The 24209-nt window shown below is 44.7% G+C and overlaps 1 protein-coding gene across 1 annotated transcript in view; it reads left to right on the top strand.

Moving 5' to 3' along the window:
- The window catches only part of LOC143767522 (uncharacterized), a 254632-nt gene that overhangs the window by 173581 nt on the left and 56842 nt on the right, over positions 1–24209 (top strand). The window lies entirely within an intron of this gene.

The following is a 24209-nucleotide window of genomic DNA, read 5'->3' as shown; positions in this document are numbered from 1 at the left end:
CCATTTTGGTGTAGATACGTTCTTTTGATCGCCCGTTATTGCATTTTAATGCAATGTCGCAGCAACCAAAAAAATGTAATTTTGGCGTTTTGATTTTTTTTCTCATTACGCCGTTTAGCGGTCAGGTTAATCCTTTGTTTTTATTGATAGATCGGGCGATTCTGAACGCGGCGATACCAAATATGTGTGTTTGATTTTTTTTTTAATTGTTTTATTTTGATTGGGGCGAAAGGGGGGTGATTTGAACTTTTATATATTTTTTATTTTTTTTATATTTTTAAACACTTTTTTTTTTTTTTTTTCAATTTTGGCATGCTTCAATAGCCTCTATAGGAGGCTAGAAGCATGCACAACTCGATCGCCTCTGCTACATAGAGTTGAAGCACAGATCACCTCTATGTAGCAGAAATGCAGGGTTGCTTTGAACGCCGACCACAGGGTGGCGCTCAAAGCAATCAGCCATCAACAACCGTAGAGGTCTCAAGGAGACCTCTGGTTGTTATGGCAGTGCACCGCTGACCCCCGATCATGTGACGGGGGTCAGCGGTGCGAGCACTGCCGGGAGCGCTAGTTAAATGCCGCTGTCAGCGCTTGACGGCGGCATTTAACTAGTTAATGGGCGCGGGCGGATCGCGATTCCACTCGCACTCATTGCGCGCACATGTCAGCTGTACAAAACAGCTGACATGTCGCGTCTTTGAGGTGGGCTCACCGCCGGAGCCCACCTCAAAGCAGGGGATCTGCCAGCTGACGTACTATTCCGTCAGCTGGCAGAAAGGGGTTAATGGCTCCATGATGCTTCACTGTTGTTCCGCTTGCTGTGATGAAGTCCCTTGCAGCCCAGATGGGTGCAAAGTGGTGTGCTATGCCATGCAAATACCTTGAATCGGTGTATATGTTCGCAGTTTTGCCTTCTGCAATCTGGCAGGCCTTCGTCAGCGCTATCATTTCTGCTTCCTGGGCTGACAGACTAGGCGGCAGACTTCTGACTGCAGGATTTCTTAATTGCTGGTCACTGCACATCCCGTATGGAATCTTCCTTCATCATCTGCAAATCTGGAGTCATCCACATAGAGGATCAACTCTGGGTTAGTCAGTGGGTCTTCTGCCACCTTGGGTAGTCCTGCTGTTTCCTGTTGCATGATGCTGAAGCAATCATGGTCATCCGTCCGGAGCAAATCCAGATCCCTGCGGAAGGTATCATGCAGATTTTGATCCGAATTTTGATCTGAGGGTCCATATCTGTATCCACCTGTGGGAGTAGAGTGGAGGGGTTGAGGACTGTGCATCTGGAGATGGTGACCTTGTTTGGCAGGAGTAGAGAGCACTGGAGGCGAAGATTCCTGGCGGTGGAGAGATGTTTTGGCTGGGTTTGGTTGAGGATTGCTGAGATGTCATGCGGAGCCAGGATTTCCAATGGATATCCAAGAATGATGTCAGCAGCTGTCCAGGAGGGCGTGTGCTGCAAATGCTGCTCTCATGCAGGAGGCGAGCTCCCCTTGCAACTGGATCCAGGCAAGCTGAAAAGTAGCCTAAAGGTCTCTGCTTTCCCCCCTGAAGCTGCGTCAGGACTCTAGTAGCAAGGCCTTCTTTTTCCATTAGGTAGAGACGGAATGGCTTCTCGTAGTCAGGTAAGCTTAGTGCTGGCGCTGAGACTACAGAGCCTTTTAAACTTCTTGAACTAGCTGAAGGCTGCATCTGTCAGGAGGAACGGGGTTACGTTGACACAATCATACAGAGGCTGCATTAGGACTGAGGCATCAGGGATCCAGGCTCTGCAATACGAAACCAGACCAAGGAAGGCCTGTAGCGCCTTTGGAGTTGTTGGAGGAACCATCTTCTCCGGTCATCTGTCAGGTGTTTCGTCTGGTGAGCAATACAGTGTCTCTGGAATGTAACTCGCTTCAGACACCACTGGACTTTGTTCTTTGAGACCTTGCAGTGCTGCTCCGCCAGGTAGAGTAGGAGAGACAAGGAATGGGCTTTACACATGTCAAAGTCAACTGCACAAAGGAGTAGATCGTCCACGTATTGTAGCTGGGTTACTTCTGCGTGTTCTGTGACCCAGTTGGTGAGGACTGTGGACATAGCTTTGGTGAACTGTGAAGGGCTGTTCTGGGCCCGCTGTGACATCACTGTCCATGTGTGCTGTGCCCCCTGGTGCGTTAAGGCAAACAGGAACTGGTCTTCCGGATGAAGGGGAACACTGGAGAAAGAATTAGCCAGGTCGGTCACTGTGAACACTTTTGCTGTGGCAGGCACATTGGAGAGCAGAATGTGCGGATTCGGCTCAATTGGAGTTTCAAACACCGTGGCGTCATTCACAGCTCTCTGGTCATGTACCATTCTGAACTTGGCTTTTTGAGCTTCTTGTAGGGCTGCCAGCATGATTCTTCTTGGGTCAGGGATGAAGAAAGTGTCACAATCCCATCTTCCTGGAACACTGTGGTCGCCTTCAGCTTATGCAGTAGGTCCACTCCCAGCAGATTGAGTGGCAGGTCCCTGACACCACAAACTGGGACAGGATAGCGTGTCCTGGCTGAGTGCACACGCTCAGAGGCTTTGTAGGCTGGGAATGTCTGACTTGACCATCAATGCCCATGCGAGGCACAGAGGATTCTGATAGGCAGGTGGGATCGGGGATTTCCACAGGTCTCATCACACTTTTGGCTGCATCGGTGTGCAGAAGAAAAGATCTGACAACGCCATCCACTTTGAGGGTAATTTGAGGTATTGGTCCTGCAGATGGGGTTTTAAATGTCAGGAGAGTATTGTCTTGCGGACCTGGCTTGCTTGCCCCTGTCCTATGGACGGGGTACTTCACTGCTTTCTGTACTTCTTCCTTGACCTATTTCTCTGGACCAACTCTTGGGTTGCATGGGTGCTCTGCACTGGTTCTGGAAATGGCCAAACTTGCCACAGTTGCAACACTTGACACTTCTTCTGTCTTTGTAGGGTGGTTGCGCTTCCAGGTCAGTGGTCACCATGAGAGGGTCCGTCCTCTGCACTCCTGGTTTGGACTCGATCCCTTTGGCTACTGTGGACAACGGCATGATGGGCACTGTAGCGGCAGCGGGGTCCGGCCTGCTGATTGAAGCTGCGGGCCCTGCGGGGCCTGGTGGTAAGATGGGGCCTGCAGGTGTGTCCATGGCGAGGCCCGGGGGTGCCATGAGACCGGCGGCTGCATGGCGTATTTCCATTCCAAGTGCAGTGAAATTGCAAAAAAAAGTGCAATCCCACACTTGTTTTTTGTTTTGGCTTTTTTGATAAGTTCACTAAATGCTAAAACTGACCTACCATGATGATTCTCCAGGTCCTTACGAGTTCATAGGCACCTAACATGTCTAGGTTATTTTTTATCTAAGTGGTGAAAAAAAATTCCAAACTTTGCTAAAAAAAAAAAAAAATTGCGTCATTTTCCGATGCCCGTAGCGTCTCCATTTTTCGTGATCTGGGGTTGGGTGAGGGATTATTTTTTGTGTGCCGAGCTGGCGTTTTTAATGATACAATTTTGGTGCAGATATGTTCTTTTGATCGCCCATTATTGCATTTTAATGCAATGTCGCGGCGACCAAAAAAAAACGTAATTCTTGCATTTCAAATTTTTTTCTCGCTACGCCGCTTAGCGATCAGGTTAATGGTTTTTTTTTTATTGATCAGGCGATTCTGAAGGCGGCGATACCAAATATGTGTAGGTTTGATTTTTTTATTTTTTATTTATTTTTATTTTTTTTAATTGATTTATTTTGAATGGGGCGATTTAAACTTTTATATTTTTATTTTCATCACATATTTTTTTTTTTTTTACTTTTGCCATGCTTCAGAAGCTGGCACAACTCGATCGTCTCTGCTACATAGCAGCGATCATCAGATCACTGCTATGCAGCAGAAATGCATGCTTGCTTTGAGCGCCGGCCACAGGGTGGCACTCAAGCTAACCGGGATCAGTAACTATAGAGGTCTCAAGGACCTCTATGGTTACTGTGGAGAAGCATCGCTGACCCCCGATCATGTGACGGGGTCGGCAATGCGCTCATTTTCGTCCGGAAGCACCGGTTACATGCCGAAGTCAGCGTTTGACAGTGGCATTTAACTAGTTAAAGCGGCGGGTGATTCGCGATTTCACCCGCCGCTATTGCGGGCACAGAGCCCTGCATCAAAGCGGGGTATCTGACCTCGGATGTACTATCCCGTCCGAGGTCAGAAAGGGGTTAAAGCAATAGCATTATAGCGGTTTCTGTTGGGAAAAAAATGGATTAACTTCAAATAAGTTCACGATAACAGAAAAAACGTTACACCTATGATATGTTTCAGTGTGTGGTTCAACTCATTAATAACTCCATATCATAAATTTCATGATTAATAACTGGCTGTTATACCGCTTGACTGCTCAAATGAAAACTAAAAAAGAGCAAGCAACTTACAATATAGAGAAAGAAAGGTGATATTGACTTAATTAGTTGTGATCGCTCAGTCAGTAGACCATAGATAACAGGATATTATAAACATACGTCACATAGTAATCAGCCTGTACATGACTGTCAGATGGAAGAAAAAACAAGCCGCTCAGGTTATATAGAGTTAACCAAAAAATGGTAAGTGCAAAATACTAATAAAGGACAACCTGTTTGGTGAACAAGGTATTGATATTGCAGAATACACACCAGTTGTTTCACCACGCATGTATTAAGTACTGATTTTTAATCCCTTTACCCCCAAGGGTGGTTTGCACGTTAATGATCGGGTGAATTTTTACAGTTCTGACCACTGTCCCTTTATGAGTTTAAGACTCTGGAATGCTTCAACGGATCCCTGTGATTCTGACAAATGTTTTTTCGTGACATTTGTACTTCATGATGGTGGTAAAATTTCTTTGATATTACTTCCATTTATTTATGGAAAAAAATGGAAATTTGGCGAAACATTTGGTGACAATTTTGCAATTTTCCAACTTAAAATTTTCCTACCCTTAAATCAAGAGATATGTCACACAAAATACTTAATAGGTAACATGTCCCACATGTCTACTTTACATCAGCACAATTTTGGAACCAACATTTTTTTTCTGTTAGGGAGTCATAAGGGTTAAAAATTGACCAGCAATTTCTAATTTTTACACCGATATTTTTTTTTTTTTGGGACTACATCACATTTGAAGTCACTTTGAGGGGTCTATATGACAGAAAATACCCGAGTGTGACACCATTCTAAAAACTGCACCCCTCAAGGTGCTCAAACCCCTAACCCTTCAGGTGCTTCACATGAATTTTTGGAATGTTTAGGCTGTGTGCACACGTTCCGGATTTTTCGCTATAAAAACGCATTAAAACCGCAAAAAAACCCTCACATTAAACATCCTATTAAAAGAATGCAATCCGCATTTTGTATGCACATTCTGCGTTTTTTTTCCTGAGCGGAAACTCATTCCGGGGAAAAAACACAGCATGTTCATTATTTTGCGGAATCACAGGGATTCCGCACACGTATAAATGCATTTATCTACTTACTTCCCGCATGTGGCTATGCCCACCATGCGGGAAGTAAGCGGATCATGTGCGGATGGTACCCAGGGTGGAGGAGAGGAGACTCCCCTCCAGGCCCTGGGAACCATATAGTTGTTAAAAAAAAAAAAAAAAATAGTGATATACTCACCTTCTGATGGCCCCCGGAGTCCTCCCGCCTCTCAGCGGTGCACGCGGCGGCTTCCGTTCCCAGGGATGCTGTGTGCAAAGGACCTGACCGTCACTTGACCGTGACGTCATCCCAGGTCCTTCGCACACAGCATCCCTGGGAACGGAAGCCGCCGCGTGCACCGCTGAGGAGATCGGGGGCCGTCGGAAGGTGAGAATAACCATTTTTAATTTTTGACTAGTGTGACCAACCTGTCAATCAGTTTTCCAAGCGATGCTATAGATCGCTTGCAAAAACGCTAGTGTTTAGCGGGAATACGCATGCCAATTCTGCATGCGATATACGCGCGACAGGAGTTGCAGAATTGCCGCGGAAATTTCCGTGGCAATTCTGCAACGTGTGCACTTAGGCTGGTTTCACACTTGCGTTTTGATCTGCAGTGTTTTAGCGCTAAAAAACGCATGCGTTTTTTTTTCTATACTTAACATTAAAAAACGCATGCGTTTTTTAGTGTGCGTTTTGACGCGTTTTCGACAACGCATGCGTTTTTTGACGCGTGCGTTCATTTGCAGAAATGCAACATGTAGTAATTTCTAGCAGCGTTTTTTTGCCGCAAAAAACGCATGCGTTTATTTGCGGCAAAAAAATGCATTGCTGTCTATGTAAACGCATGCGTTTTTAAGCACATGCGTTTGTTTGCGTTAAAAACGCATGCGTTTTTATAGAAAAAAAACAAGAAAACCCTAACCCCAAGGATCCTAACCCTAACCCTAAGGTTAGGATCCCTAGTAACCCTAGGGATCCTAACCCTAAGGGTTAGGATCCTAACCCTAACCCTAAGGGTTAGGATCCCTAGGGTAACTGTTAGGGTTAGGTTTCCTAGGGTTACTAGTGATCCTAACAATAACCCTAACCGTTACCCTAGGGATCCTAACCCTAACCCTAACCCTAGGGATCCTAACCCTAACCCTTAGGGTTAACCAGCCTTAGCCTTAAATAAAAAATGAACATTTAACTTTTTTTACACAAAAAAATTACTTTAGATCCAATTTGTTTTATTTTTACCAAGGGTAATAGGAGAAATTGGACCCAAAAGTTGTTGTACAATTTGTCCTGAGTACGCCGATACTCCATATGTGGGGGTAAACCACTGTTTGGGCGCATGGCAGAGCTCGGAAGGGAAGAAGTGACGTTTTGGAATGCAGACTTTGATGGAATGGTCTGCAGGTGTCACATTACGTTTGCATAGCCCCTGATGTACCTAAACACAAAATGATATTTTTGCCCCCAAATTTTTATTTTCCCAAGAGTAACAGGAGAAATTGGACCCCATAAGTTGTTGTCCAATTTGTCCTGAGTACGTCGATACCCCATACATGGGGATAAACCAGTGTTTTGGCACATGGCTGAGCTCGGAAGGGAAGGAGCACTTTTTGACTTTTTTAACGCAGAATTGGCTGGAATTGAGATCAGACGCCATGTCGCGTTTGGAGAGCCCCTGATGTGCCTAAACCCCACACAAGTGACCCCGTTTTGGAAACTGGACCCCCTAAGGAACTTATCTAGATGTGTGGTGTGCACTTTGAACCCCAATTGTTTCACTAAAGTTTATAATAGAGCTGTGAAAATTAGAAAATCATTTTTTTTCCACAAAAATGATTTTTTGCCCCCAATTTTTTATTTTCCCAATCCAGAGAAATTGGACCCCAAAAGTTGTTGTGCAATTTGTCCTGAGTATGCTGATACCCCATATGTGAGGGGGAGCCACTGTTTGGGTGCATGGCAGAGCTTGGAAGGGAAGGAGCGCCGTTTTGGAATGCAGACTTTGATGGAATGGTCTGTGGGCGTCACTTTTCGTTTGCAGAGCCCCTGACGTGCCCTAATCCTAACCCCAACACACCCCTAACCCCAACACACCCCTAACCCTAATCCTAATCCCAACCCTAACCATAACCCTAAAAATACCAATAACCCGAACACACCCCTAATCCCAACCCCAACACACCCCTAACCCCAACACACCCCTAACCCTAATCACAACCCTAACCACACCCCTTACCCAACCGTAAACGTAATCCAAACCCTAACCCCAACTTTAGCCCCAACCCTAACCCTAATGGGAAAATGGAAATAATTTTTTTTAATTGTATTATTTTTCCCTAACTAAGCCGGTTATAAAGGGGGGTTTGATTTACTATTTATAGCAGATTTTTATAGCGGGTTTTTGTTTGGCAGCTGTCACACACTAAAAGACGCTTTTTATTGCAAAAAATAGTTTTTGTGTCACCACATTTTGAGATCTATAATTTTTCCATATTTTGGCCCACAGAGTCTTCTGAGGTCTTGTTTTTTGCGGGACGAGTTGACTTTTTATTGCTACCATTTTCGGGCACATGACATTTTTTGATCGCTTTTTATTCCGATTTTTGTTAGGCAGAATGTACAAAAGCCAGCAATTCATGAATTTCTTTTGGGGGGGCATTTATACCGTTCCGTGTTTGGTAAAATTGATAAAGCCGTTTTATTCTTCAGGTCAGTACGATTACAGCGATACCTCATTTATATCATTTTTTTTCTATTCGCCACGACAGCACCCACTGAGAGAGGGGATCCGCCCCTAGGAACAGGAAACCTACAGAGAGATAAAAGGGGCGGCCCCCCTCGCTCCTCAGTTGGTTTCCTGTTCCTAGAAGGAAGCCCACAGAGAAGATCTCTGTAGACACTGTACAGCGGTGTCTGAGAAGAGGAAAACTCGCCTGGATGCCGCCTGTACGTCTCTGCTGAGCGGCAGGGGCTCCAGAGCGAGTAAAAGCAGAGTCGGGGATTCCTGATGGTTCCCTCCTCGTCTGCACCGGCCGAATAGTGGGGCCTGAAATGTTCCAATGATCTCCCTGCTGGGACATCGTTGTTGAAGGACGACCATGGCAGTGTGAAGTTACCTGGTCGGTCCCGGTCTGGAACGGTGTGGCGCTGAACAGCTGTGGCTCCCCCCGGTCCCTCAGGTACGATGTGTGGGGTTGCAGTGCCGGAAAAATGCGGCAGACGCCGGCGCATGCGCAGTGCGTCCGGAATCCCGGATGTAGTATGGCTGACCCCCTGAGGTCGGCATTGCATTTCCGGGGGAACCGCCATGTTGGATTCCTCCTAGCGGTGTTCGCAAGCCTCCTGATGCAGGTAATTAAAAAAAAAAAAAAAAAAAAAAAAAAAGGGGGGGGGGGGCGATTGCAGCTGCGGGGGGCTGGGATTGATAGTCCGCACTATAAAAATCCGTTAGGAAGGGAAAACAGTGCGCATTATGTCGTCCCACGAGGAAGTCAGTGAGCACCCTGTAGAAGAGCCACTAATGCAAAGTGGTAATGCTGCAAAAAGGAATAGTGGACACTCCAGAAAGAGTGATTACACTGATAAATCGGGAAGGAAATCATCCCGTTCCACACCCCAGGCCGGACGATCCACCCAACAACCGGTATATAGTATACTTTAGAATGATTGGGTATACAGCTCCTTGAGAGCTTATATTGGTCTCCTCTGCTTATGTCCCTTTAGGCAAAAAGCAAGGAGAAGACCAAGTACAAGCAGTGTGCTATATGTATTGAGCCCCTGCCTGACTCTTATTCTAAAAGGTTGTGTCAGGCATGCATTGATAACACCCTGCGGCAGGAGGAGTCCGTTAAAATGGACGAAATACGGCTTATGATTCGAGAGGAACTCCAGTCGTTGAGTGGTGGTCCCTCAGGCAGTGTTGAAAAGAGGAGTAGAAGAAAATCCTCACCTAATGCTGACACGACGGCGGAAAGTGGGGAGATTGATTCAGACGTCTCCCACTTGTCTGGTTCCTCAGATGAGGAGGAACATGTCTGTTTCCCGACTGATGGAGTAAATAGTCTAGTCAAATCAGTGAGGAAAACGATGGGGGTGTCGGAGGTTAAAGAACCCCAAACGGCCCAGGAGGTTATGTTCGCAGGTCTATCTCAGCGAAAGGGCCACGTATTCCCAGTAAACCAGGCTATAAAAGACCTCGTTAAAAAAGAATGGAGCAAGGGACAGAAGGGGTTTATACCAGTATCCTGTAAGAGACGTTACCCCTTTGAGGACGAAGATTTAAATACCTGGACTAAAGTTCCAAAGGTTGATGCGGCTGTCACATCCACTTCCCGCCGTTCTTCTCTACCAGTGGAAGATGCAGGCTCCTTATCTGATCCCATGGATAGGAAATCGGATGCACTGTTGAAAAAATCGTGGGAGGCCTGTGTCACTGCGTTTAGGCCGGCAATCTCGACCACATGTACCAGTAGATCTATGCTGGTTTGGTTAGACCAGCTGGACCAGAATATCAAGAGTGGTATATCTAGGGAGAAATTGCGGGCATCCATCCCCTTGATTAGGAGCGCTGCGGCATTTATATCCGATGCCTCCGTGGATTCTCTCCGCCTGGCGGCCAGGACAGCTAGCCTCGCAAATACTGCCCGCCGAGCCTTATGGTTAAAAAACTGGAAGGGGGATGCCCAGTCCAGATCCAAGTTGTGTGCCATACCCTGTCAGGAAGGGCATTCAGGAGGCCAACATTTGGCAGAAAGGGAAGCTTTAAAGAGCAATGGAGGAACAAAGACTTCAGGCAGAAAGGCAATTTGTTTAACAAACGTCCCTTCAAACCAGCCGCAAAAATCCCGGGAACCCTATTCCACCAGTGGGCGGTAGACTACTGGGATTTATCAATCAGTGGAAGGAAATAACTGTCAACCCATGGGCCATAAAATTAATATCCTCAGGCCTCACCCTAGACTTTATCCGAAAACCTCCGGATTCCTTCCTGCTCACCTCCCTAAAATCCAGACTACAACAAGAAGCATTGGAAGTAGAAATTAAGTCCCTTCTTACCAAACGGGTCTTAATAGAGGTTCCGTCATCTCAAACGGGGCAGGGGTTCTACTCCCCCTTGTTTCTGATTACCAAACCTGACGGATCCTATAGAACTATATTTAATTTGAGAAAACTAAACATGTTCATAAAACCCACAACATTTAAAATGGAATCCATTCGATCAGCCATTAAAAATTTGTTCCCTAACTGTTACATGGTAGTACTGGATCTCAAAGATGCTTATTACCATCTTCCTATACACCAGTCACACCAGCAGTTTCTTCGGGTAGCAGTTTTTATAGACGGTCAAGTTCGTCATCTTCAATATAGAGCAATGCCCTTTGGTCTATCTATGGCTCCTAGGGTCTTTACTAAGTTACTTTTGGAAGTAATGTCCTTTCTACAATTAAAAGACACGTTGGTCATCCCATATCTTGATGACCTACTAATTGTGGGAAAAAATTCCTTACAGTGTGAGCAAAGGTTAGAGGAGGTAGTATTCTCTTTACAAAAGCTTGGATGGATTGTTAACTGGGAAAAATCCAGACTCCAACCCGTCACTTGTCAGAGGTTTTTAGGACTCCTTCTGGATTCAGTAGACCAAAAATGTTGGTTGCCTGATGATAAAAAGTTTTCGATTATTAGCAAAGTGGGTTTAGCTATCAAAAAGCGTAATATGTCACTGAGAAATGCCATGTCATTGTTGGGTTCACTATCATCATGTATCCCTGCGGTTAAATGGGCTCAATTCCATACCAGGCAGCTCCAAAAATTGGTATTACAGGAGGACACTAAAAATAGGGTACATTTAGATCGAACAGTTTTCCTAACGGCAGAGGTAGTACACTCCCTTACATGGTGGTTAGATTGGGGAAATCTATCAGAGGGGGTACCATGGGTCATCACCCCTTCTACCGTAGTAACCACGGATGCTAGTCCGGAGGGCTGGGGAGCACATTTTGGTGATCAGGTGGTTCAGGGCCTTTGGTCCAGCTCAGAATTGGCTAATTCCTCTAATGTAAAAGAATTAAGAGCCATATATTATTCCCTACTCCACTTTCTTCCCCAGCTACGAGGCTCTCACACAAGGGTCCTCTCAGACAACACCTCGGCAGTAGCCTATTTGAATCATCAAGGAGGTACACGGTCAGAAAATCTTATGAAAATCTCATCGGACATCATGACGTTAGCCGAAAGTCATCTGTTGTCCTTATCAGCGGTGCACATCAGAGGCATAGACAACATTCGTGCCGATTTCCTCAGTCGCCATACCCTTCATCAAGGGGAGTGGATGCTCAGCAGAAATATTTTCCGGCTGATAACAGACCGATGGGGCATGCCACAAATAGACCTATTCGCAACAAGGTCCAACCGTCAGGTCAAAACATTTGCTTCCCTTTGCAGACTGGACAACCCCGACATATTCGATGCCCTTCAGGTGCCATGGACATTCGACCTGGCCTATGCATTCCCTCCATGGAATCTATTACCTATAGTAATAAGAAAAATAAGGGAGGAGGGGGCAAGAGTTCTGTTGGTAGCTCCATTCTGGCCCAAAAGGCCATGGTTCTCCTGGCTCAGGGCGATGTCAACTACAGACCCTTGGATCCTGCCTCAGACCAAGGACCTGTTGTCTCAGGGACCGTTTTTCCATCCTCGGGTAAAAGGCATGAATCTGACGGTATGGAATTTGAGAGGCACTTACTAACTCTAAAGGGTTTTTCCAGTGGGCTTATAGATACTCTTATGAAGAGTAGAAAGCCTTCCACTACCCAAATCTATGTCAGGGTTTGGAAAAAATTCCTTCAATTTCATACTGCACAACTTTCCGCTGAAGTACCTATATTTTCAATATTGGAGTTCTTACAAAAAGGACTTGAATTGGGACTGTCTGTAAATACTCTAAGAGTCCAGGTTTCAGCTCTAGGAGCCCTCTTTAGTTATGATGTGGCGGGAGATAGATGGGTTTCTCGTTTTATATCAGCATGTGAACGATCAAAACCTATTCATATACCACAGGTGCCTCAGTGGGATCTATCTCTGGTCCTAGATGCCTTGACACAAAGCCCGTTTGAGCCTCTACATGCGGCCTCATTAAAGAACATCTCGCTAAAAACAATACTGTTAGTAGCGTTAGTATCCGCTAGAAGAGTGAGTGATCTCCATGCCTTGTCAATTGACCCTCCTTATCTATCCGTGACATCTGATAGAATAATTTTGAAAACGGACCCTTGTTATCTCCCTAAGGTAGCCACTAGTTTTCATAGATCCCAGGAGATCTTGTTACCTGCCTTCTATAAAGACCACTCGACTCCAGAAGAAGCCAGACTTCATACCCTAGATGTTAAGAGAACTATTCTAGCCTACTTAGAGAGGACTAGGGACTGGAGGAAGAGTAGGGCTCTCTTTGTGTCTTTCCAGGGAAAAACCAAGGGTTCCAGAGTTACAAAGAACACGCTATCACGCTGGATTAGAGATGCCATAGTCCTGGCGTATAAAGCTGGAGGAAGAGATCCTCCAATGCATGTGGGAGCACACTCCACAAGAGCCGTGTCGACCTCCTGGGCAGAAAGGGCGAATGTGCCGATAGACCTTATATGTAAGGCTGCAACTTGGTCTTCACCAAATACCTTCTATAGACACTATAGATTAGACCTATCTGCTGCTTCTGACCTAACCTTTGGGGTTTCGGTTCTTGATTCAGTTAACCCACCCAGTATATAGTCTCTGAAAATCTCTCAGTGGGTGCTGTCGTGGCGAATAGAAAATATCGGATTACTCACCGGTAATGCTCTTTTATAGAGCCCACGACAGCACCCATTCAAATCCCTCCCTTTTCTTTATTTAGTTGCACGTGGTGTCTTAATAGGGAGATGTATATAATAGAGTAATATGATATGAAGTTGTAAATATGTATATATGCCTAAAACCTGTTAAACTAAAAAACCTGGTGGCGGTTCCTCCTTTTTCTCTGTAAAACAACTGAGGAGCGAGGGGGGGCCGCCCCTTTTATCTCTCTGTAGGTTTCCTGTTCCTAGGGGCGGATCCCCTCTCTCAGTGGGTGCTGTCGTGGGCTCTATAAAAGAGCATTACCGGTGAGTAATCCAATATTTTTTTATGTTTAATAGAAAAAAAATGTTTTGCATTGCTTTATTCTGAAAGCTATAACTTTATTTTTTCATTGATGACACTGTATGGTGGCCCGTTTTTTTTGTGGGACAACATGACTTTTTCAGCGTTACCATGTTTATTTATATCCCTCTTTTTGATCGCATGTTATTCCATATTTTGTTCGATGGTATGATGATAAAGCGTTTTCTGCCTCGGGTTTTTTTTTTTTTTTTTACAGTGTTCACTGAAGGGGTTAACTAGTGAGCCTAGTTTTAGAAGACGGGTCGTTACGGACGCAGTGAGCCTAGTTTTAGAAGACGGGTCGTTACGGACGCGGCGATACTAAATATGTGTACTTTTATTGTTTTTTTTATTTACAGAAAGAAATATATTTATTGGAACAAAAAAAAAAAAAAAAAAAAATATATATATATATATATATATATATATATATATATATATATATATATAATTTTTTCTTTATTTCGTAATTATTTTTTTTTTTTTTAAATATTTTTACAGTGTGGGGTTTTTTGTTTTTTTTTTCCTCTTTTTACATTGTCCCAGGGTGGGACATCACTGTATAGTGTCAGATCGCTGATCTGACACTGCACAGCACTGTCAGATCAGCGATCTGGCAGGCAATGGTGGAGGCTTGCCGGCGTCTGCTCGCAAGCCACCTCCCTGCAGGACCCAGAAGGACCCTGCGGCCAACTTGAATCTGGGGCCTGCAGGGAGGTCGACGGAGGAGATGCTTGGAACAACGTGATCACATCACATCACATGATCCCTGCATGATGCTTCCCTATGCTACCGGAACGCTGCAGTCATGTTTGATCACAGTGTTCCGGAGGTTAATGTGTCGGGAGCGGTTCGTGTCGGCTCCTGGCATATAGTGCCGGATGACACCAGGCCGTGCTCCCCCCCCCCCGGGAGCGCGTCATACGGGCCCAGGCCACCTCGACGGGATAGTACGTCTAATGTCAGAAAGGGAGAAAGGGGCTAAAATGGGCTTTATACCATAGATTAAATACGCTGATGACTGCAGGCTTATATCATGGATTAAACGATCAGCGTTTGCAAGAACAAGTCTGAAACAACTCAGAGTTCAGGTGCTAGTCTGAGGTAGATCACCGCTTATAAGTTAATCCTTGCCGGAGCTGCCAGGCATGGGAATATGCCCTCTGTCAAAGGAAATAGCCTAATTTCCAAAACATGTAAGAGACTAGACGGCACCTTCAGTACCTCATTGAAGAGAGTGACGTCACACCGCTGCTCTGGCACTCTGTTTTGAGGCGAGTCGCCGGCACTTAAAACAAATGATACCATAATAGTCAATAATTAACATTTGCTGTATTTCTACTTTACATCAACAGCATTTTTCAGACATCCTTTTAGGACTGTTTTGGGACCTTAATCCCTTCCCCCCCCCCCAAACTGATTCACCCTCATGACCAGTCCAAACTCTGACCAGTGTCATTTTATGTGGTAATAACTCTAAAACGCTTCAAGGCATCCAAGTTATTCTGAGATTGTTTTTTCTTGACACACTGTAGTTTGTTAGTGGTAAATTTAGGACAAATTTTTGTACGTTTATGTGTGAGAATATTGGAACTTTGGAAAAAATTTAGAAAATTTAACAATTTTCAAAATTTTTATTTTTATGCCCTTATACCAGATAGCTATATCTAAAAAAAATAGTTACCTTTATATACTGGAATATAAACTGAGATACAGTGGGGCAAAAAAGTATTTAGTCATTCAGCAATAGTGCAAGTTCCACCACTTAAAAAGATGAGGCGTCTGTAATTTACATCATAGGTAGACCTCAACTATGGGAGACAAACTGAGACAAAAAAATTCAGAAAATCACATTGTCTGTTTTTTTAACATTTTATTTGCATATTATGGTGGAAAATAAGTATTTGGTCAGAAACAAAATTTCATCTCAATACTTTGTAATATATCCTTTGTTTGCAATGACAGAGGTCAAACGTTTACTGTAAGTCTTCACAAGGTTGCCACACACTGTTGTTGGTATGTTGGCCCATTCCTCCATGCAGATCTCCTCTACAGCAGTGATGTTCTTGGCTTTTCGCTTGGCAACACGGACTTTCAACTCCCTCCAAAGGTTTTCTATAGGGTTGAGATCTGGAGACTGGCTAGGCCACTCCAGGACCTTGAAATGCTTCTTACGAAGCCACTCCTTCGTTGCCCTGGCGGTGTGCTTTGGATCATTGTCATGTTGAAAGACCCAGCCACGTTTCAACTTCAATGCCCTTGCTGATGGAAGGAGGTTTGCACTCAAAATCTCACGATACATGGCCCCATTCATTCTTTCATGTACCCGGATCAGTCGTCCTGGCCCCTTTGCAGAGAAACAGCCCCAAAGCATGATGTTTCCACCACCATGCTTTACAGTAGGTATGGTGTTTGATGGATGCAACTCAGTATTCTTTTTCCTCCAAACACGACAAGTTGTGTTTCTACCAAACAGTTCCAGTTTGGTTTCATCAGACCATAGGACATTCTCCCAAAACTCCTCTGGATCATCCAAATGCTCTCTAGCAAACTTCAGACGGGCCCGGACATGTACTGGCTTAAGCAGTGGGACACGTCTGGCACTGCAGGATCTGAGTCCATGGTGGCGTAGTGTGTTACTTATGGTAGGCCTTGTTACATTGGTCCCAGCTCTCTGCAGTTCATTCACTAGGTCCCCCCGCGTGGTTCTGGGATTTTTGCTCACCGTTCTTGTGATCATTCTGACCCCATGGGGTGGGATTTTGCGTGGAGCCCCAGATCGAGGGAGATTATCAGTGGTCTTGTATGTCTTCCATTTTCTAATTATTGCTCCCACTGTTGATTTCTTCACTCCAAGCTGGTTGGCTATTGCAGATTCAGTCTTCCCAGCCTGGTGCAGGGCTACAATTTTGTTTCTGGTGTCCTTTGACAGCTCTTTGGTCTTCACCATAGTGGAGTTTGGAGTCAGACTGTTTGAGGGTGTGCACAGGTGTCTTTTTATACTGATAACAAGTTTAAACAGGTGCCATTACTACAGGTAATGAGTGGAGGAAAGAGGAGACTCTTAAAGAAGAAGTTACAGGTCTGTGAGAGCCAGAAATCTTGATTGTTTGTTTCTGACCAAATACTTATTTTCCACCATAATATGCAAATAAAATGTTAAAAAAACAGACAATGTGATTTTCTGGATTTTTTTTTCTCAGTTTGTCTCCCATAGTTGAGGTCTACCTATGATGTAAATTACAGACGCCTCTCATCTTTTTAAGTGGTGGAACTTGCACTATTGCTGAATGACTAAATACTTTTTTGCCCCACTGTATATAGCCCATTTTTTAGGCTGAAAGTGCCCCTCTCGGCTTATACTCGAGTTATTGTCCCAGGGGGGACAGCAGGGGAGGGGGAGCGGCGGCTGTCACATACTCACCTCTTCCTGGTGCGGTCCCTGCAAGACCCTGATTCTCTGGGCACTGACAGCTTCTTCCAGCATTGAGCAGTCACATAGTACCGCTCATTACAGTAATGAATATGGACGCGACTCCACTCCCGTAGGGGTGGAGCCACATATTCATTACTGTAATGAGCGGTAACAGTGACCGCTCAACGCTGGAAGAAGCTATCAGCTCCTGGAGAAGACCATCAGGGAAGCTGCCAGGGACCGTGCCGGGAGCAGGTGAGTATAATGGGGAGGGTGAGCAGCATTGCGCGATATTCACCTCTCCTCGTTCCACCGCTGGGCTCCGTCTTCTGCTGTGACGCTCAGGTCAGAGGGCACGATGACGTGGTTGGTGCGCGTGCCGCCCTCTGCCTGAACATCAGTGTAGAGGACGCTGAAGACGGAGCGGCGGTGGAACGAGGACAGGTGAATATTCCAAGTGCTGAGGGACTGAGTGACAAGAGGTGAGTATGTCATTTTTTTTTATCGCCGCAACAGCATATGGGGCAAATATCTCTATGGAGCATCTTTATGGGGCCATAATCACCATTGGTGCAGCATTATATGGGGCACATATCTCTATGGAGCATCTTATGGGGCTATAATCAGCATTTGTGCAGCATTATATGGGGCAAATATCCATATGGAGCATCTTATGGGGCCATAATCACCATTGGTGCAGCATTATATGGGGCAAATATCTCTATGGAGCATCTTATGGGGCCATAATCAGCATTTGTGCAGCATTATATGGGGCAAATATCTCTATGGAGCATCTTATGGGGCTATAATCAGCATTTGTGCAGCATTATATGGGGCAAATATCCATATGGAGCATCTTATGGGGCCATAATGGCCATTTGTGCAGCATTATATAAGTCAGATGTCTCTATGGAGCATCTTATGGGGCCATAATCAACATTTGTGCAGCATTATATGGGGCAAATATCTCTATGGAGCATCTTATGGGGCCATAATCGACATTTGTGCAGCATTATATGGGGCAAATATCTCTATGGAGCATCTTATGGGGCCATAATCACCATTTGTGCAGCATTATATGGGGCAAATGTTGGTATGGAGCATCTTATGGGGCTCTTATTAACCTTTATGCAGCACTGTATGAGGGGTGATTTAATAACCATGTATCAGTTATATAAGGGGACAATGCAGATATCTCTTTGAGGATCTGTTTATATCAAGGAAGGTGATGGTCACAAGGGGGCTTTTTCTGCGTCTGGAGGAGAGAAAGTTTTTCCACCAACATACAAGAGGATTCTTTACTGTTAGAGCAGTTAGAATCTGGAATTCCTTGCCTGAGGAGGTGGTGATGGCAAACTCAGATGAGGGGTTCAAGAGAGGCCTGGATGTCTTCCTAGAACATGACAATATGTATCTTAGCTATTAGGTTCTTTTGAAGAATGTAGATCTGGGGATTAATTCTGACGGAATATAGGCTGAACTGGATGGACAAATGTCTTTTTTTTCGGCCTTGCTAACTATGTTACTATGTATGTTACCCCATATCTGGTGGAAACTACTGTTTGAGCGCACTGCAGGGCTCAAAAAGGAAGTGGTGCCAATGGAATTCTGGAGAAATTTTGGCTTAAATTGATTGCAGATGCCATGGCATGCAAATACACCAGAAACCTCACACACCTCACACCTCTTGCAGAATTCATTTTCCGCTGATTCACAGAATTGTAAAACATTAAACGGAGTAAATGAAAAATTTCCATTTTTTTTTTTTTTTTTTAATTAAAATGTTGGTTTAGCCCCAACTTTTAAATTTTCAAAAGGGATAATATATAAAAATGGACCATACAATTTGTTATGCAATTTCTCCGGAGTTTGCCAATACATCATGTGGGTTCATAAACTACTTTTGAGGCAAAGTGCAAAGCTCAGAAGGGAAGAAGCTCCATATTGGAGTTCAGATTTTGCTGGAATGGGTTGAGGGTGCCATGACCCACTGGGAGAACTCCTGAAGTGCCGGAAAACCAGAACTCCCCCATTATACAAACTACACCTCTCAATTCATCCAAAGGTGCAGTGATCATATTGACACCATGGGTGTGTCACAGCATTTTATACCATTTGGGAGTGAAGAAAAAATAATTATACTTTTTACCACAAATATTTTTGTTTTAACCTCAAATTTTACTTTTACACATGGGGAAATGGGGTAAAATAGCAACAAAATGTGTCACATAATTTCTGATGAACGTGGCAATACCCCATCTGTGGATGAACAGTACTGCTTTGCCACGCGGTGAGACTTGGGATGGACGGAGCGCTATGCTATTTGACTGTAGGAGAACAAATTATCGTACAATAGTTTGCTGAATCCATATACACAACCCTTAAATGCTATAAGAGCAGAATCCACACAAGTAATCCCATTTTGGAAATTACACCCTTCCGGAAATTTATCTTCTCAGATGAAGTGACCATTTTCAATGTAATAATAATATTAATAATCTTTATTTTTATATAGCGCTAACATATTCCGCCGCGCTTTACAGTTTGCACACATTATCATTGCTGTCCCCGATGGGGCTCACAATCTAAATTAATGTATGTGTGTTTTCCATAAACAAGCAGCAGTGAATGTTGCATAGTGAAAATCACAAATCTGCCATTGCAGTGCCCATACGTTTGTGCCAAGTACAATGTAGTGCCCAGTACATTGTAGTACACATGCATTATGCACATACATAATCTCTGAATGACGTGATTTAAGTGAAACCCCTGAGCGATCCATTCACTATTCTGAGGCAGCAGAGTTACTCTGAACTGCTGTTCAGCAGTGTTGTCTTTTTTTTGGACATGCAGAACACGTTTGCCGACTGCGCTGTAATGAATGTTTTAAAAAAAACGATAATGCGGAATCATAGGCCATCGGTCACGTTATAGGGAATCTTCATCTGCTTTTACACAATAAAAATTATTTTATAGAAGAAAAAACTGTTTTTGAATTGCTTTATTATGAGAGCTATAACCTTTTTTTTATTTCTCCCTTTTATTTTCCGGCACAATATGACATTTTGAGCTATATAATTTTTATTCACATTCAACCTTTTCATCGTGTTTTATTTAACTTTGTTGGCAGAATGATGCAAAGCATAGATAGGTAGCAAGTAACAAACAGCCCAGATCGACTAGCAGACAAAAGCCTGTTTACTGTCTGTATCCTAGAGAATATAATACCAAAGTCTATAGGGATTAGTCAACCAGTGGACAGGGAAAGGTTTGTAAAACTTTTCAATGGCTAGATAAAATGGAATAGTGCCTGAGGCCATGATTCCTGTGTAAAGGTACCTTCACACTAAACGATATCGCTAGCGATCCGTGACGTTGCAGCGTCCTGGCTAGCGATATCGTTTAGTTTGACACGCAGCAGCGATCAGGATCCTGCTGTGATGTCGCTGGTCGCTGAATAAAGTTCAGAACTTTATTTGGTCGTCAGATCACCGTGTATCGTTGTTTGACAGCAAAAGCAACGATACCAGCGATGTTTTACACTGGTAACCAGGGTAAATATCAGGTTACTAAGCGCAGGGCCGCGCTTAGTAACCCGATGTTTACCCTGGTTACCAGTGTAAAATGTAAAAAAAACAAACAGTACATACTCACATTCGCGTCCCCCGCCGTCCGCTTCCCACACTGACTGAGCGCCGTAAAGTGAAAGTACAGCACAGCGGTGACGTCACCGCTGTGCTCTGTACTGCCGGCGCTGAGACAGTGCAGGGAAGCTGAGGCCGGGGGACAGGCACTGGAATGTAAGTATGTACTGTTTGTTTTTTTTACATTTTACGCTGGTAACCAGGGTAAACATCGGGTTACTAAGCGCGGCTCTGCGCTTAGCAACCCGATGTTTACCCTGGTTACCCGGGGACCTCGGCATCGTTGATCGCTGGAGAGCGGTCTGTGTGACAGCTCTCCAGCAACCAAACAGCGACACTGCAGTGATCGGCATCGTTGTCGCTATCGCTGCAGCGTCGCTTAATGTGAAGGTACCTTAAGGGGGCAGATATTCACCACAGCACCATGCTGAGCTGCACCTCGACGTGCGTTTCACCCTCTAGGCTTCCTATTTAGGCACATCTCATCTATGGTTTACCACTTCTCTAATACTAATATGGATAGAGGACTTTATCACTAGCTATCAAGCTCATATCTTGTATACAGATTCTTTTGTGTACCTCTGTACTTACATACATAGGGATACTCTATTACATCTCCTGTGTTTAGACTCTTAATTCATGAGTCTTAGGCTACTTTCACACTTCCGTCGGTACGGGGCCGTCGCCGTGCGTCGTACCGACGGACGTTGTGAAATAAATGCACAACAGGGGCAGCGGATGCAGTTTTTCAACGCATCCGCTGCCCCATTGTAATGTCCGGGAAGGAGGGGGCAGAGTTTCGGCTGCGACGCACAAAAAAAGTTACGTGGAACTTTTTTTGTGCCGACCATCCGCCAAAACACGATGCATCCATCGCACGACAGATGTGACGTGTGGCAATGCGTCGCTAATGCAAGTCTATGGAAAAAAACGCATCCTGCGGGCAACTTTGCAGGATGCGTTTTTTTTTCTCCAAAACAACGCATTGCAACGTACGTCACACGACGCAAGTGTGAAAGTAGCCTTAGAGGGCAGATTTCTCCATTTCTCCTCTTTTCAAGTCTCACACATGTTTTTTATACTATTTGTAAGTTTGTTATTATATTAATAAAGTATTTTACTCTCCAAATCAGCTATTCTGCTCCATCTGATCTACTATATAATTGTCGAAGGGTCACTTCCGTCTTTCTGTCTGTCCTTCTGTCTGTCACCATTATTCGTTTGCTGATTGGTCTCGCCAGCTGCCTGTCATGGCTGCCGCGACCAATCAGCGAAGCGCACAGTCCGGAAGAAAATGGCCGCTGCTTACTCCCCGCACTCACTGCCCGGCGCCCGCATACACCCCTCCGCTCACACAGGGTTAATGCCGGCGTTAACGGACCACGTTATGCCGCGGGTAACGCACTCCGTTACCGCTGCTATTAACCCTGTGTGACCAAGTTTTTTACTATTGAAGCAGCCTATGCAGCGCCAATAGTAAAAACATCTAATGTTAAAAATAATAAAAAATGATTATATACTCACCTACGCCGCCTTTCCCGCTCCTCGCAATGCAAGCTGCACATTCCGGTAGCACGGATGGTCTGGCAGAAGGACCTGCCATGATGTCACGGTCATGTGACCGCCACATCATCACAAGGCCTGCGCAGAAAGAACCTGCCGTGATGTCACGGTCATGTGACCGCTACACGGTCACGTGGCCGCGACGTCATCACACCCTGGGACCGGAAGCTGCCGCCTGCACCCCATACACAGGCGACAGAGCTACAACGCGCCAGCGGAAGGTGAGTATATGTTTATTTTTTATTTTTTTTACCTGTGTCATACGTGGCTGGGCAATATACTACATAGCTGGGCAATATACTACATGGGCTGTGCAATATACTACGTGGCTCTGTGCTGTATACTACGTCACTTGGCAATATACTACGTCACTGGGCAATATACTATGTGGCTCTGTGCTGTATACTACGTCACTGGGTAATATACTACGTGGCTGGGCAATATACTACGTTAACATACATATTCTAGAATACCCGATGCGTTAGAATCGGGCCACCATCTAGTCTTTTTAATAATCTCTATGGTTTACGCTATATGAGAGCATATATACACTCACCGGCCACTTTATTAGGTACACCTGTCCAACTTCTTGTTAACACTTAATTTCTAATCAGCCAATCACATGGCGGCAACTCAGTGCATTTAGGCATGTAGACATGGTCAAGACAATCTCCTGCAGTTCAAACCGAGCATCAGTATGGGGAAGAAAGGTGATTTGAGTGCCTTTGAACGTGGCATGGATGTTGGTGCCAGAAGGGCTGGTCTGAGTATTTCAGAAACTGCTGATCTACTGGGATTTTCACGCACAACCATCTCTAGGGTTTACAGAGAATGGTCCGAAAAAGAAAAAAAATCCAGTGAGCGGCAGTTCTGTGGGCGGAAATGCCTTGTTGATGCCAGAGGTCAGAGGAGAATGGGCAGACTGGTTCAAGCTGATAGAAAGGCAACAGTGACTCAAATCGCCACCCGTTACAACCAAGGTAGGCCTAAGAGCATCTCTGAACGCACAGTGCGTCGAACTTTGAGGCAGATGGGCTACAGCAGCAGAAGACCACACCGGGTACCACTCCTTTCAGCTAAGAACAGGAAACTGAGGCTACAATTTGTACAAGCTCATCGAAATTGGACAGTAGAAGATTGGAAAAACGTTGCTTGGTCTGATGAGTCTCAATTTCTGCTGCGACATTCGGATGGTAGGGTCAGAATTTGGCGTAAACAACATGAAAGCATGGATCCATCCTGCCTTGTATGGAGCATCTTTGGGATGTGCAGCCGACAAATCTGCGGCAACTGTGTGATGCCATCATGTCAATATGGACCAAAATCTCTGAGGAATGCTTCCAGCACCTTGTTGAATCTATGCCACGAAGAATTGAGGCAGTTCTGAAGGCAAAAGGGGGTCCAACCCGTTACTAGCATGGTGTACCTAATAAAGTGGCCGGTGAGTGTATATGTGCTCTACATTACCTATTTTGTTGAGATTGTTCTTATAGGTTATATGTTTTAACACTTTGTTAGTGTTTAAGAAGTTGCACCTGCTATACTGGAGGCTGTATAGGGTTTCTTATTCTCTGGAAACTAGCATGCAGTGGATGTTGGAGAGTGAAAATTGCCAATATACCATTTTAGTACCCAATAAGTAGTGCCCAGCTTGTACTTCTGGAGACACACACTGTAAATGTTTAAGTGAGTTCTTGTCTACATTGCTAAACATGTGGACGATAACAGGTTTTGGGCAAACTGCAGGACATTTGGCTTTGAACGTACAGATTTTGCTGAATTGGTTCATTGAAGCCATGTTGCTTTTCAAGAGCTCTCCTTCTACTAATAAAGTGGAAACCCTCTATTTTTCTGTTGACAGATGATGGATGTAGGTGGAGTCTTGTTTTTTTGGGTGGGTTAAAAGTTTTTATTGATATTGTATGCTACATCATACTCTATGGAGGCTTATTGCAATATTTGGG

The sequence above is a fragment of the Ranitomeya variabilis genome, chromosome 4 (genome assembly GCF_051348905.1).
Source record: "Ranitomeya variabilis isolate aRanVar5 chromosome 4, aRanVar5.hap1, whole genome shotgun sequence".
Lineage (NCBI taxonomy): Eukaryota > Metazoa > Chordata > Amphibia > Anura > Dendrobatidae > Ranitomeya > Ranitomeya variabilis.
The sequence above is the reverse complement of the archived record's forward strand: the minus strand, read 5'-3'. Positions and strand labels throughout refer to the sequence as shown.